Source organism: Syngnathus floridae, chromosome 2, assembly GCF_059516105.1.
Source record: "Syngnathus floridae isolate MCC-2025c chromosome 2, RoL_Sflo_1.0, whole genome shotgun sequence".
In the NCBI taxonomy this organism is placed as follows: domain Eukaryota; kingdom Metazoa; phylum Chordata; class Actinopteri; order Syngnathiformes; family Syngnathidae; genus Syngnathus; species Syngnathus floridae.
In genome coordinates, this window is record NC_142414.1 from 25,540,700 (window position 1) to 25,557,556 (window position 16,857).

General features: G+C 43.1%; 1 long non-coding RNA gene across 6 annotated transcripts in view; it reads right to left on the reverse strand.

Moving 5' to 3' along the window:
• LOC148402794 (uncharacterized) overlaps positions 1-16,857 on the reverse strand; it is a 52,637-nt gene that overhangs the window by 13,541 nt on the left and 22,239 nt on the right. Inside the window, exons 4-5 of one of the 6 annotated variants that reach the window (XR_015863281.1) lie at positions 10,083-10,188; positions 618-774 (exon numbers count right to left, since the gene is read on the reverse strand). The exons of 1 other annotated variant lie outside the window; for it this stretch is intronic. This is a non-coding gene — a long non-coding RNA (uncharacterized LOC148402794). Of the gene's footprint in view, positions 1-617; positions 775-7,377; positions 7,619-9,615; positions 10,189-16,857 lie in introns of those variants that run through there. 4 more of the 6 variants (XR_015863283.1, XR_015863285.1, XR_015863282.1 and 1 more) reach the window with 4 other exon arrangements.

Sequence of the window (16,857 nt, forward strand, 5' to 3'; positions counted from 1 at the left end):
CGAAATAAATCGACGCCATGAGAACCGTCGGCTCTTTTGGACTTTTAAAAGCGCACTTCTGATTCAACTTGAAACTTCATGTCTTGTGGCTATTTATTTTTCTAAAAAAAAAAAACCTCAACTCACCATTGAAAGTCACATTATAACGTTTTGGGCAAATTTGAATGCAAATATGCATCAACCTGTATACAATCTAACAATACTCACATGCATATATTCTTTATCCTCTGCAAAAAATGACGAATATTTCTGCAGCCCGCTGAGTCACTTAGAGTAGTCGTTGCGTCCTCACAACTGTATTATACTGCCCCCGGTGGCCAAGTCGTACAAACAATTCGTTGCAATTAATTGTTTCTTTTCATTCGATTTATTTATTTTAAAAATATGGTGTTTCATTAACCTAGGGAGTTCTATTTTTGTTATTTAAAAAAAAAATGGGGAAAGATAATTTGAGTGACGGAACAAAATAAATAAATATTAAGACACCACTATGGATTAAATGTTTTCTCGTGGAAGGCCAAATTAAAAAGGCGATGGTTGATTATTTTGAGGGGCGAGACATAACAAATAAATGTGCAGCAGAATTCGTGACCAAATAAGGTCAGAAACGGGCTTACCCTTATGTCAGCAATGGTTCCCGCTTTTTTTCCTACACTGGATAATCAGGCATGACTTTAGCATGTGGCTTGGGATCATATCACATGTTGGTGTGTGTGTTGAGGAGGGCTTGTCCAAACATCTTGTCCAGCCCAGTGACAGTGGGATTAGAAGCACCTGCCAGGCAGACAAAGGCAAACCCTAAACCAGATGAATGAAGTGCCACTAAACAGAAACTCCGCCCCTCCAGCAAATAAGCGCCCGCCCCACCCCGCCCCGCCCTCCTAATACGACGTGGTCGCCATACTTGTCGGACAGCAGATGGAACAAGTCAACTCTGAACAAGAACTTTTCTCTTCACAACTTCCTGTCGTTAAGTCAGGCATATGAGATGATGCAACAGCGGACCCCCTAAGTTTTTTTTTAGTGGGGGGGTAAAGTAATGGCGCTATTGGGTTTCCATCTGCCGATGTTTGTCCTGCCCCGATACTGGACACAGTTTGTGCTGCTGATTGGTTGATGTTGTCGAAAAGTTATTTTTTGGCTTGCAAATTTCAAAGCAGTCCAGTTGTCATTTCTGGACCCATAAAGTTGCTCACCCAGGTTCATCATCTAACAATTTTCACAGTTTCAGAATGAAAACTGAAAGCCAGAAGGGATTTTTTACTGGAGTAAATATCTTCTTAAAAATATGAAATGGAAGTAAGGAACGAAGTACGTTTTTGGCAATCTTGAAGGCTTCAGTGCTTCATTTGAGAGCCCGGGGTCATTGCCCCTCAGGGTGCTTTCTCCATCTTTGGTCTGGCTTGATGGCTCAAACACCTGTTGTGAATTTCACCTTTCAGCTCCTTGTTAAAGAACAACAAGTGTGAAAAGCACTGAAATATTCAGCAGGTGGCCATGTGGATTCTAACTTCTACAGAAGGTCAGCTGAAGTTCACCATTAAAGCGTGTCATGCATTTTCGAGTCATCTTGACTTTTTCCGGGAAGTCGTTTATATACCACCCTGATTTGTGACCGAGGGTGTATTCAACTAAAAGTAGCGCTACGTCGCTAGGACATTAGATGGCGGACATGTTTGATCCCAGCTTTGCCATTGATTTGTAGCATGCCTTTGAACCGCGACTCTTTCATGTCCGCCATCGGGCTGTCTGAGTTTATCTCTCGCTTAAGTGGTGGAGTCTCACTCATCTTCTTCATGTTCTAATCCTTTGCCCAAGCTAAACCTTGCGATGTCACTTGGGGTGCCTTCCAGGTGTATGGTGAGGATAGCAAAAGCGTGAGATGAAGAGTCCGTAACATACGGACTTAGTTGACCTCTTCTGAAATTTGATCCGTCAGGTTCATTGAGGTTTTTTGTTTTTTTTTTCCGCACGGGACTGGGCTGATGTGAATGCGGGGGTTTCGTTTGGTGGGTTAAAGTAGCTCAATCCACCGTGAAATTAAAAATGATCACGTGTTGTGGGAAATTATCAAATTATCACTTAGATGATCCAAAAATGATTGAAGCAATGTTCATCTAGCTAGAGGAAATCTGGCCCGCTGTGTAATTATATTTGGCCCACGAAGACAAATTGTACATGGACTTTGTGTCAATACAGTAATCCCTCGTTTATCGCCGATAATTGATTCCAAAAACCACCCGCGATAAGTGAAATCCGTGAAGTACGCTCACCAACAAGAAGTACTGGGCAGGCTAACGAGTTAGCGGAATGATGCTAATTTGCGATTGTCCTAACACGTGAAATCGGACTTCTAAATAAATCTAAACGAACATTTGGAGAAATACTACATTGTCCTAAAGGTTAGACACGTGTTTCCTCAATTTAGACGTTTTATTTTGACTTTTAAATGTTTTTTTAATTTGGAAAAAACATCCACGATGTAGTGAAGCCGCGATAAACGAAACGTGATGTAGCGAGGGATCACTGTACTAAAATTGCAAATTGTCTTCACTTTTAAAAAATAGATGTTTCCAGCAATTTTTAAAAATTTTTACTGACTCGTGTCTGATTTTAAAACTAGTTATTCATCAGTTTGTTGTGTAGCCTATACTGTATATAATACATTTATTTAGGTTGTCAGTCATAACGGCCCTCCGAAGGAAATTATGACTACAAAAATGAGTTTGACAGCAAAAATGAGTTTTGTTCATCTTCAGCAGGAAAGCAAAAGGTCTCTCATGTGATCTAAACTGGAGTTGGAGCCTTTTGCCAGCGTTTGACTCCTGTCATGGTGGCTGACCGCAACCATCTGATAAGCTTTCTCCTTTTACATGTGCCTTTATGGGCCCGTCAACAGAGACAAAGTGGCCTCACCTGACCCGACCTGACCTTGAATGTGTCCACTGAAAGAACCATTTTGATCCACAGCCCGATTGCTTTATGTACAGTGTGTGGAATGGAACAATGAAAATGACTTTGGATTAAACCATTATTATAGGTGTGTGAGTGGTATAAACAGGCTGTAAAATTGATTGTAAATTAAAAGAAAATTAGAATGAAATAAAATGTATTTTTCTTAGTAATTATAACAGTCTAAAACTCACAGACACGAACTCTCTAAGTCGTCTAAATTAGATTTTTGGTGGACTAGTACAACCCTACAAATCTCTGTGCGAGAACAACTCCCATAAAGAATCCAATGAATAGAAGATCCATGTCTCCTTAACGCAAAATTTTCTCACGACCTCCATGTTCACCTTCTACCATTTGATAAAAAAAAAAAAAGGACACCAAAGTCACAGCAGGTGAGTGCGACACCACACAAAAAGTTAGCTGCACACATTTAGCAAAAAATGGATGTGATTGCTGCTGACACGGTTGTCCTGGTAACTCACGTCCGAAAAAAGTATTGATCAACACTTCAATGCTGCTCTCACCTTCCTCAAATCCAACCACGGCAACGTGGAAGCATGCGTGGCTAACGGCGGCGGGATGGAGCCCCTTTGTTTGAGAGGACGCGCAAAGACTTCTTTGGCATGGTTGTCCTCCTTTTCATCAGGAGCTGCCTGACATGCATAATATTCTCAGGGCGGGCCAGTTAAGATTCATTTTAAAGTGTTTACGCGGGCTAAACAATAGGCGGCGGTCACGGTTTTTACGCGTGGATTTCTTGCAGCGACGGAGGGAGACACAAGTGGCAGCTGGGACACAAGAGATGTTCTTAAAGATCACTCCTTTTCACCGGCGCCTGTCATTGGAGCCTGCTCGTCATTGTGTTTGAAAATGAGCCAATTTCCATCAGCCAATGTTTGAAACAAGCGTGCGCGGCGGGAGACAATCGTAGACACACAAAAGACGGCGCTGGATTGTCCCAGGAGGACATTCCCCTTGCGGCAGCGCACTGATTTTTGATCTCAGTGTCATACTGTCCATACAGTATAACATTTTCACAATGAGTGACGGAGAAAAAAAGTCAAAACTTCACAAGAAATCAAAGATTTGACAGGGAGGTTGAATTTTCACCTCCTGTTGAACTTTCCCAACGAATGAATAGTTTGTTGCATGCTGAGGGCTAAGCTCATGCGGGGTATTATTATACAAGTAACCCGACTTACAAGATTTTCAAAGTACAAGTCACCACTGAGTGGATTTTACGCTTTGACTTGACAAATGCTGTGTGGTTGCAGAAAGATCAACTCACGTGAAATGCTAAATAATTGATCAAAAAGTTAGCTTCATGCTGTCAAAGGAAATATACCACACAAGTAGCTTAGCTAACTGATAACCATGCTATTTACAAGCTCACGGTTAGCATTGAAAGGCATAGTTTTAGAAGCAACGGTACAGCTAGCTTAATGCTAACACCATAGGCGCGCTAATAAATGGCCTCTACGATGTGGCGGGATTAAAAGACTAAGCAAATATTCACAGGTATATTTATTTTTTATTCTCTATGGAAAATGACAAAAATATTTCCGCATGTGACTGAAGCACTCTTCTTCGTTTGTCTGCATGATTGCCTCCTGGTGGCCAAGAAAGGCACACCAGGAGGAGCAGCACAATGAATTGGATTGCGGCATTAAATAGTGACGCACAAATTGTTTTCTGAGGGGGAGGCCGAACAAGAAAAAATCACATTCATTTCAATAAGATATGAGTTTTTTAAGTTACGAGCTTGCTCAGGAACAAATTCAACTCTCATCTCAATGCGTCCACTGATGTCTACCAGCCAATCCTGCCATGTTATTGCGTGACCAGAGGCTATCTGAGGATACCCAGCAGCTTGCATCAGAACCGTAACGCATTGGGACTTGACGTGTTCACGCAGTCACGGCGGCGTTCATGCACACACACGCGCAAAGCCCCTCCCCCGTCACGCACACAGAAGAGGAGTAAGAGCTTAGCGGCGGAGCGGAGGATGTCACGGACCCCCGCAGTGCTTCACACTGCGATTGAGTGATGCAGTGAGATGGGACATTGCATGACTGGGAGCATAATAATGTGTGTGTGCATGCATGTGTGGCACTAATGTACCCGGCGCGCACACACACACGTAACTGGAGTGGCCCCCTGCTGCGTTCCTATCAGTGTCAGCAGTGAATCAGCTCGCTCAAGCAGCAGCAAATCCCCCCAAATCTCACTCCACTGACCCTGTACGGACAATAGCCCGCATCTAATTAGTGGCACATGCACTGGCAGCACTCCCCGAGCGCGCCGCTCTCCGACCCGGGGCCCACCTTCTCAGAACCTTCCTAAATAATTTGTACGGCGAAGACACGTGAGTGGCCAAATGTGTCTGCCAAGACGGAAAGTTTGGCACGCAAAGCTACCCTTGACTTTTTTTTCCCCCTTTTGAGTCTGTAGATTGGGTCTAAGTTGTGATTTGAGCGAAGGCTTCATCTTGGGGCCTGCGTCAAAATGTTCTTTTTGTTATTGTTGCTGTAAGACTAGCGTGGCGGAAAGAAATTTATTGCAGGAAATGAAAATGAAGTAGGGAGTATTCATGAAGATGATTTAGAGCAGGGGTGTCAAACTCATTTTTGTAGTCATAGCTAGGAGGGCCATTATGACTGTCAACCTAAAAATATATATAAATAATATATTATATACAGTAAAAGCTACAAATCAAAATGACAAATAACTCGTTTTCAAATCAGACGAGTAAAAACTGGTCAAATATTTAAAAAAAAAGATTTTAAAAGTGAAGACAATTTGCAATTCTAGTAATGACACACGAATTTGATGCACAATTTGTCTTCGCGGGCCACATAAAATGATGTGGCGCCCCCTATCTGGGCCCCCGGGCCTTGAGTTTGACACCTGTGATTTAGAGAATCAACGTATTCCCCATCCACGGCTTTTTTTTTTTTAACAAATTGCTGGCTACAAGAGTGATTGGCGGCAACTTTCTGCAATTAAAAAAAAAACCCATAAAAATACAACAAAAATAAAAAATGAAAAATACAATGCGTCTTTTTTAAGTTGATGGCATTGCCTGGATCGGAAATGTTAAAATTTCCTCACAAATGTCCTAACATTAGCCAAGCGGGAATTTTATTTTGAGCCAACGCAAGCTAGCTCTAAATACATTTAGTCGAATTTAGCGATTAAGGGTTAGGGCCGGTAACAGGTGGATTTTTTTCCCGAAGCGTCACCAGTCCTGATCCTCGGGATCCGATGCCCTGCATGTTTTCTATATATTTCTAACCCTAACCCTAACCCTCCTTCAACACACTTGATTCAGGACACCCTAAGGATCAGGATTGGTGACCTCTCACCCTAGCGATAAATTACAACATATGGTCAAATCCGTACTGCACAAGCTTCTATGGGTCAGAACCGTAATACAAAAAAAATGAAATATCAGACAATTATCGTATCTACTCTACTACTTAAGTCGAGAGTATGCGTACTTAAAGTTGTCCCGTTGGGGGATAGAAAATATTTGACATGCCAGGATATTCCCACTGGCAACGTACGTGCTGCGTGGGTGGCGACCCTGATAATGAAATAATTGGCCAATGAGAGCAGCAGGAGGGAGGGGCCAGGGTAAAAATGTATCAAGTGACCTGGAAACAAATACAATAGCAACTTTTGCCTCTTAAGTCGTCCGCGGGAACAATGGCGTTAGTCATCGGCGGTGATGACATCATCGGCCGGGTTATTAGCGATAACTTGTCCCACATTCCTGCCAGCATTTCGACCAGGAAGTTGTTTGCTTCTAATTAGCGCTGACATCTAGAACTAAACGGTTTGGACTTTTCTATAACGATGAGAAAATTATCGTCTTCAGTTATTATCTGGAAGATTTTATTATTATGGCGTCACCTCGTCAGACGTGACCTTTGGTGAGATCAAATTGTGGGGAAAAAAAATGATAAAGAAGGTATTATCATTCCATCAAGCCGCCAAATAAAAACATTTGCTCATTTTGATTTTTTTTTCTGCACCTGTAATAGTTTGCGTGCATCTCATATGACGGTCAGAACGTCATGTGTGTTTTTTAGGGCAGGAACATGTGAACACATGTTCAAGCTGGGAGGAAACCAGCGGATTGGAAGAACCATCTGCTGGCAGAAGATGATCTGAGGATATTGTTCTCCCCAGGTGGGGATGGAAGGGGGATGGGGGGGGGGGGCTTGTAGGGGCCCCTCAGCCCCCAGCAGAGGAGGGAGGGAAACGGGCAGCTTAAGGAGCACAAGCTCGCCGTAATCTTGTTTTCATTCATCGCACTCTGGTAAGCGATTGTTTTCTTTTCCCATTTTAAAATCGGTTCGATCACATCGGAGTTTTTCATGAGTCAGCAGAATTTGAGCTCCGCACGTGAAATCGTGGTTTTGGTGTGTAAACAGAGGTCGGCAAGTTGGAACCTCCTGATGTGCGCAGCTTGAGCATGGTGAGCAGCAGCGGGGATTACTTCCAGTGCTCCGCTGCAACCTGTAATTAGGATCTTCACCATCTTTCCTTGCCTGCCTCATCCTCAGACTCCCCCCGCCCATCAGCCGCCGCCGCCTCCTCGGTGGCGAATGACGGCGGAGTGATGAAAAGGAGGAAACAACAGATTGTTGATGCTGACCTGTCCAAGGGAGCACAATTGTGGCGCGGGATTGAAAATCTAAATCGGCATTAGGGGCTTTTGTTGGGTCTGAAGCAACAGACTTGGCACGAAGGGGACATTGTGCACGCACACACACACACACCCTGAAAACACTCCCTACATCCACGCCAATGCAAAGTCAAAGTGTGTGTTTATCACAGCTATAAACACACAGGGAGAAAAGTCTTCCATTTGTTAAAAGCCCTGTAAACCAAAAGGCAAATATGTTTTGTAAATTTGACACACCACAACTGAAAATCTAATATGACGCCTCAACATGATGGGAAATCGAACCACTCTCAAATGTGGGCGTGTCCACTCAACTGTCAATCAAATGCAATTACTATGATTTGAGAAATTAATGCCGCTTGGTCCTGCATCTTTACGAAGTTTCCACATCCAAGCTTGCAAAATCCAATTCTGAGCTTGAAGACAAACCAATCTCATCATGTTCCTCCCTGTTATAAGCTAGCACAGCCATTTAATGACGGCCCCCAAAAACATAGCAAACATTTTGTCTTTCTATCAAATAGTTAAATCAATTCAGTCAGATAAGTGATAAATTCTTATAAAAGTAGAGGTACTCATGCTACATCAGCGAGAAACCATTTAAGTCACACCTAATAAACAATTAGGAACACAGAAATGGACTTTTCAGACATCATTTTCAAATTTACGGATTGAGAAACAAAGCTATGAATTGACTTTAAATGAGAAGGCAAGTTAAAAAGTAGTCTAAACATTATTATTATGGATTTGTGGAATATGACTTGAAAAGCAAAATCCATTTTTATCCATCTCACGAAGCGACCATTTTGTCTCGTTCTTGCAGTCAACTAAAAATGACATCACGGTGACATCATCAGAATACTGTGTTTTGATTCGTTGTTGGGGGTGGCGTGTTTTGACTTTTTGTTTTTCAAGTCTGTTTTGTTTTGGGCCGAACACTTTGAACGAAGCGAGAAAAAGTTTGAAGCACGTGTGACGTAATTTGTTTATTTGTTTGCGTAGGTTGCTTGTTGTCATATGTGAAAGCATAAGGCCGCTTGAATGCGGATAATCTTGGCCTGGTAATGCGCTGGCCCAGATTGCGGCGGACTCTATCGAAAAGATCAGATCAGTTGTCCCCAAACAATGGCTGGCTGGCCCATATAGGTCATGGCGTTGCCACGAGCAGGGCAAAGCAAACTTTGTTTACAGTGCAGTCTTGGTTTTGAACGCAAAGTCAACAGATTCAAATTGGACCACGGTGAGACCTGTTGGAGCGCAAGCGGGCGGGGCCGTCATATGGCGGCAGATTAATTCAACGGATGCTGCTCATCAAATCAGCGCAAAGACGCTTCTTAGCAGATTAATAGCTGCAACATTAAGCCATTCAAATCTTATCACAGAGTAATCATCTGTCAACCGTTCCATCCAGCGAAGTCACTGGGCGCCTGTCAAGCTAAGTCCTGATTAGCATTAGCAGTCAAGGTGACAGACTGCTCTGCTCCAACCTCATTCATAAGATGATGTTCTGAGCCACTACGATTGACATTAAGTGGTTACCCGTCTGTGGGGCATTTGATACCGGGCCGCACAAATGAACCCAAAATCAATTTCAGCTGTTCTAGTGGGCTGTTCCTTTTTTTTTGCTAGCTAGCAGAAGCTTGAAGGTTTTCTGCTAACCTATTTCGAACTGCTCCTAATAACTTCCACTTTGTCTCAGACCCAGTTTCAGCTAACCAAACCAAAACCAAAACCAACCAAATCTAACCAAAACTCTAACCCTAACCCTAACCCAAACCCTAACCCAAACCCAAACCCAAACCCAAACCCAAACCCAAAACAAAACCCAAAACAAAACAAAAAAAAACAAAACAAAACAAAACAAAAACAAAAACAAAAACAAAAACAAATTAAGTTAAGTTAAGTTAAATTAAATTAAATTAAATTAAATTAAATTGAAATAAAATAAAATAAAATAAAACAGCTGCTTCAAACATGCTACGGTGTTCTTTTATTTGTTTTTACTAATATTTGGAATCACGGCTAAAAAGTTCCGCCTCGGTTCCATCGGACCATCACGCATTTTAAATAACCGAAAAGTGCTCCCCCTATTGGTGAGCGCTGAGGTGTTGGGTGATAGGAGGGTCCGTGTCGAAGCAACAAAATACACCTCGCGATTGCCTTTGTGCGACTTTGATCTGAAGTTACTCTCATGGCGGTGGAAAATATCTCGCTGTACATTTGTGTCGTTGCCCTCGGTTCGGGTCAGAGCCCGCACTCCAACTGTGGCGGGCTTTGTTCACTTTTCAAACAGACTCGAAACACAGTTGCCACGTTGGCAGCGGTGTGGCTTGCACACGGTAACTCAATCCCGAGCGACTGCTTTAAACTTTATCTGCGCCAAGGCGGCTTTTGTAAAGCGTCACACAAAGCGGAGCTCTGTGAAGACTTTCACCTTTCAAGTGACGACACCAGATACGTTTCCTTTCTCCACGTGAGAGCGTTCAACTTTGTTTCTCGGGGTTCTTCATCAGGAGGAGGAAACACCGATGAAGGGAAATCTGCACGAGGGAAACAACGTCGCGTGATGTCACACTTTGCCACAACGAGAAGACCTATTTAACGGAATATTCCCGAATAACATTTAAAAACCGATATCTTGCGTACAACGTCAAAAAGTGGACCGCAACAGAAACACGGATTTGTACGCGCTCACATGAAAGCAGCGGTGTCTGTAACACGTTAGCGGGACTAGCAGCGCGGTGCTAATCAGCTTTGTTTGGACCACTAAAACCAATCTGCCAGGATCAGACGTGCCAGCTGTCTGCACGACAGGACCATTGGATCACAGTTCGAACTCTGCGGAACCAGAAAACCCGCGGGCCCGCCGTCTCGGGCCGAAAGAACCGTCGCGAGCCACATCGCACGTCACACGAGAGACGGCTTGACGCGGTGACCGGAGCGGCTTAATCTGTTGGTGGATTTAACAATTCATTAGCTGATTAGTATAAATCGATTAAGGCTGCAAATGAAAACAAAAGGGAAAAACACACAAACAGCCGAGGTCAGACGGAATCTGCTGGCCCGACGTCATGTCTGAGCAAAACCTGAGGAGCTCTGCGACCACGACTCATTCACACGGCCATTCAGACCCTCTCCGATAATGACTCGCGCGCGGCGGTTCAGGTCAGGGCGAGGTTAAAGTTCACCAGGCCAAAACATCCTCTTCCAATTACGGGAAGTACAAATTTAAAACGTGACCAAGATGTTACGTACAAGGCAGCTTTGTATTTAAAGCGGACTTAAAGTGACTCATTTCTCGGACTCCCAAGCTTACAGCACACGGAATCCCGATGGTACCCAGACCACAGTTTTAAGACCCCTGGGCCTAAAAGTCCAAAAACTCTGTTTTCACTCAGGACTAGAAACCAAAATGTTTTCCCCAAGGAGTAAAATTAGCTTAAAAATGTTTCATTTTGAATCCGATCGGCCAGCTTGGCAAGAGTCATAGTTTACAATTTTTTTTTTTTGCGATTCATCGTCATTTGCAGCAGCATATGTCAAGCACATGTGAATTCGAGTCCAAATGAAGTTCGCACGGCGTGTCTCGGACACCCACTCCCAGACTGTGCACATGTTCACAGTTTTTTGCATATAGTCGGTGGCAACATGAATCGATTTTCTTTTGGCATCGTGACATGAAAAGTGCTCCCCCTTGTGGAGACTTAGTGATTTTTCCGAATAAAAGTTGCGGTGTGAGGTTTGTTGTTCGAAGATCTCCGTGATTATTATGAAAGTTGAATGGGCCCAACAGGACTCTTGTCGGTCGTTGAAAACGTTTCCTCCCGTTTACGTCTCTAGTGGGCGTGTCCCCCGGGGCCGGGTCACAATAGGGTTTTTGTTGTCGTGAGGTGCGGCCGGTGAATGAGGCTTTTGAATCTACCTACGTTGATCTACCTGATGGACCCTTTCCCCATGGAATGCCAAAATTGTTGGAGGCGGATGGATCAAAGCTCCAGACTTTTAAATCAGCAGTTCTTTCTAGCCCGGTTTAACATTTAGCGTGACATCATCAGTTTCAGCCAATGGAGATCACCCTTCAATTTTTCTTCTGTTGTTCTCCCTCATCCTGGTCTTCTTTTCTCCTTTTCTCTTTCTTGCCCTCCTTCCTCATCCTCCTCTTCCCCCTTACCAGATGGACACAAAGTGCCCCCCGCCCCAATCTGCATTGTCTCACTGGACTCTTACAGAGATAAGCCTCAAGGATTTCTAGGCACGCCAACCTCGTGAACTTGACCTCTGGATGAATTCATCACAGCAAAAGCTCCTTCAACTACCCCCCGTGAGGGGTGTGTCCCTTGCCCATGTGACTGTGACAATAGTCAATAACTGTCATTTTGTAACGCAAATGATCATTAAATTTATCTAATTTTTAAAATTAATTAATTAAATTAAAATTAATTTAAAATGTATTTGTTTTTCCCAATAAAAAAAATAAAAATTAGATGGTGCTAGATTCTTATTGGATTAACCTGCACCATTGCTGTACCAAAATTCAGTATACACTGGATACTCGCACACGTCAACACAACACAAAACATTGTTTGATCGAAAACACACACATAGAGAATTATTATCAATTTAGAGGCAGAATTTTAAACATCGCTTGTATTTCATCAGTCCGAGGAAGCCATCTTTAGTCTATGTCCGCTTTGTGTAAACAATACTGTATGTGTGTGTATAAAGTACATGATATATTTTGTGTGGATGTTAAATTGTCATTTGAGGTCATGGCACCTTAAATGCAACCTCACAGACTCGGGAGAAATATATCAAACGCAATCCTATTAGTCTGGATTCTGACTGTGCACTTTGAATGTAAAACTCGGTTGTTTTATGGTCTCGGAAAGAAAAAAAAAACTGTGATTAGCAGCCGTAATCCTCGGCGAATGTTTTACTTTGCTGGAACACGTAAATCTTCGTGCTGCAGCGTGTGGGAAACCCAAAAGATGTGTGTTATCTGCCACGGCTGGATTAAAACTACACAGATAGACCAGTCCACAGGAAGGAAAGCAAACTATCAATATAAATATCAAATAAATACGGAATATACTGCCAAACAGATTTTTTTCGCAGGCCGCATTGTGGTCATAGCTTCTTTCGGAGGGCCATTATGACTGTCAACCCAAATAAATGTATGAGCACCTCATATTATATAGAGTAAAAGCTACAAAACAAACTGACAAATAGCTCGTTTTTAAATCAGACGAGTAAAAACTGGTCAAATATTAAAAAAAAAGATATTAAAAGTGAAGACAATTTGCAATTCGAGTAATGACACACGAATTTGATGCAGTTTGTTTTTGCGGGCCACATAAAATGATGTGGCGGGCCGGATCTGGCCCCCGGGCCTTGAGTTTGACACCCGTGCTGTACACACACACATGCACGCACACACACACACTGCAGCTGTGGTCAGTCAAGAGGAACGAGGCCCACTCAAGGCCGCCACTGCCAGTTGAGATTGAAACCCTCGACTTAACCTCTCAGGCCCGAACAATCGCCGCACTTTGACTGAGTGGACTCATGTGACCCAAGTGGCCTCCGAGCCCTAAAGAAAAATGCCAGCGATGACATGGTGGAGCACCGGACTGGCTTCCGAGCCTCCGCGGCTGAGCTGCGGGGCGTCTATGTGCTTGCTTCTTACTCTCAAAGTTCTTGTCACCAGGGAGGCTGGCTGAGGGGGCACGTCCGCACCACCTCATCATTCCTCCCGGGACCCAAACACGTTCCCCCTTTCGAGGCACTTGAGGGTGGAACATTTGTACGCTTTGCATCAACATTTTTGACAGAGCGTGCCGTCAATCAGGCCTCGGACCGCCTCGGTGAAGACGGGTCGCAGCGGATCCCGCAGAGCGAGGTCTTAAAGAGCCAATAGGATCGCAGAAAGTCGGAGCGTGGGAGGCATGTTGAGGACATTTCCCACCTTCAGACCTTTCTTTCTTGCTTCCTTTGCAAGAGAACCTTTGACCAAGGTGCTGGCTAAAATGTCAGGAGGGTGCAAGTTTCCCAGGATGCATCTGGCTCGATGTATTCATGAACGACCAGTACTCACAAAGAGCAATCATTGTTTTCAGTGAAAAAAAACAACGTATATATATACATATTATATATATAATATATATTATATATATATATATATATATATACATTATATATATATTATATATATATATATATTATATATTATAAATATTTTTTTTTTCTTCTTCTTCTTCATGAAGAAGAATATATATATATATATATATATATACACACACACACACACATTCTTTTAATTATTTATTTAATTATTTAATTATCTATTTATTTTGGAAATATAAAAAAATTATATATATCTATATATTTATTTATGCATTTAATTAATTATTTTTTTAAAAATATAAATATATATATATTTATTTTTTCAAACAAAACTAATTTTGGGAGGACTCAAAATTAAACTCGCAATTTGCTTTATTTATTTATTTATTTATCTATTTTGAAAATATAAAAAAATAATATATATCTATATATTTATTTATGCATTTAATTAAATATTTTTTTAAAAATATAAATATATATATATTTATTTTTTCAAACAAAACTAATTTTGGGAGGACTCAAAATTAAACTCGCAATTTGCTTTATTTATTTATTTCAAAAACGTTTCTAAATTTAGTTGGCCTGACTCACTACGCTAACTTAAAGTGGGCTGCTAATGGTGATAAGATTAGCGGAAATAACGTCCACCCACACGGGTTGCCTCCTCGTTTGCGTACCACAGCAGCCTTCCGCAGCCTTGGACATGGACTTGAGATCGGGACAAAGATATTTTGGTCAGTTCCATTTGGAATAGGGATTGTCAAACTGCAAAATTAACCTTCACGCCAAATACTTTGGGCAGTCGATAAGCACGCTACGTGGCCGTCTCTGATGGCCGTGATGTGCAGAGTTGTTATCTTGCAATCCACGTGGCCTATATTAGGACCAGGCCTCTCACCCAGCAGGGGTGCAGTTGGGGTTGTGTTCATGCATATGTTCTTTGTTGTGTAACTTTGTTTCTTAGAAATGTTAACTTTTACCATGCTTGTCGGAACAGTTAAATATGTCAGTTAAGAAAAACATTTAATCTTACGTGAAGTCTAAAAATACCTGATTTAAGATAAAAAAAAAAGATTGTTTACATTATTTTTTTTTTTAATGCCCTTCACACAGACATTAGAGCCGCTTTCTCATTTTTCCCCAGTTCGTGTTTTTGGGAGTTTTTCCTTGCCCTCCTGGGGGTCAAGGTCAGAGGATGTCATTAATATTTGTCAACCGAGGGCATCTGAAGCCATTTTTGTGACGAGATAAATAAATTCGACTTTTCTAACCATTTCTTAAAAACACCCTTGTAGTTGAAACGAAGGAAAACCACATTTCCTCCATCCCAGACACATTTTGAAACGCAGACGCTCATGAACGTGAACGTCGGGAATGTTCTGGAGTCTCAGTCCAGTCCGTTGTGTCTCATTTCCTCCTTCCCACGTGGCCAACAAGTTCCCGTCTGCCCGGCAGCCACAGACGCACACACATGACATTGAAAGTGGCGCGGAACAGTCTGGATAAAGCTGGGGGGGTTCAAGGCCTGCTCTGAATTACGCGGCGGCGTTGCACGCACGCATCTGGAGGCTGGAACGCGTTTCCTCCGCGACCCCGTTTAGGTGACTGGGCCCCGTCTCTCCTTTCATAAACGTGTGCTGGCGGGACTTGTATTATCTATTAATCCTCCAAACTACGCCCGGAGCTGCCATTAATCTTTCGTCCACCTCCTAAAATATCATGTGAAGTCAGCGACCCCTTGCCCTCGGCACGCCGCTCGCAATACATCAGCGATCACGTCAGCATCGGAGATCCTCCGTGACACGCGGAGGGCCACTCCCGGCCTCCGAGGGCCACTCCCGATTTCGTCGCGCGGAGGGGAAGATGGCGACGGGTTCTCACGTTCCCCCGCGGAAGAGAAAGAGAGAAGCTGATTGATCTCGGAGCGGCCAATCGGACGCCACCTGAACAAAAGGTGAACTTGAAACGTAGCGCGACGGGAGCGCAGCAGGCGCCGAGCAGTCACATCGCCGCGGGCAATGGGCCTGACAGGTGGCGTGGTTTGGCCCGACCGAAATGGATTTTTTTTTTTGCCAATTCCAATAATTGGTAAAATTTTCATAACTCTACTTTTTGAAATATCTTATTTTTAATGCTTCCGACAATGTAAGTATAAATTACAGGCCCAACCTTTGCTCCAAAAACTTTGTCCTTTAGTATTTTACAAAAAAAATTTTGGGTAGGAGGGAATATTTGTTTGAAAATCGGCAAAAATCATCTGGCTGATGCAAGTTTCCATGGCAACGCAGGATAGGGCTGTCCTTCCTATCCTTACACGCAAAACGATAAACACGTGTTTGTGTCCACATTTTTGACACGACGTCAAAGTGGAAAATGAATTATCACCAAATGTTGAAAGGCCCATATTTAGTTTGGGATCGGTCCAACCGGTGTAGTTGAATCCTTTGAGGGGCGGAGCAAGCGGCGGCTTCTGATGAATGGGTGTCAGCGGCGAGTGTGACAGAGACAGTGGGGGAGTCCGCATCCTGCCGCTCGCTGTTTGATGCTACTGACAGATCTCTGTTGGCTGGCGGCCATGAAGCCAAACATTCACAAACATTGACAGGCGGGCGGCACCCTGCCCCGTATGGGAACCTCACAGGCGATGGCGGCCCTGACTATCATGTCATAATCATCACAGATATTTTAAAAATAGATTCTTACGGGCAAATATGTATATATGTTTCGACCTAAACGGGTAAATATTTTCGGATCTTGAAATATCAGGCCGCAACCCACCGTGAGGACTTTGGTCTTGACACAAGAAACACGATGACAAGCGCCCCCTAGTGGTTGATGAGAGAAGACAACCGAGCTGCGTGTAAGGCGCATGGAGTAAAAAAAAGACGGCGAGAAGGCGCAGTCAAAGCAAACAGACGAGACGAGACGAGAAAAAGACCGGGCCACGGGGTTAAATGTGAATCCGACATATCTGATTTAATACGCATTGCAGCAGAAGAAGAGCAAGCGAGGGGGGTGTCTACCAAATAAACTTTGCGGATATTAAAGGTCAAAGGGTCGTCTAACGTGTTTTTTTTGACGACCAA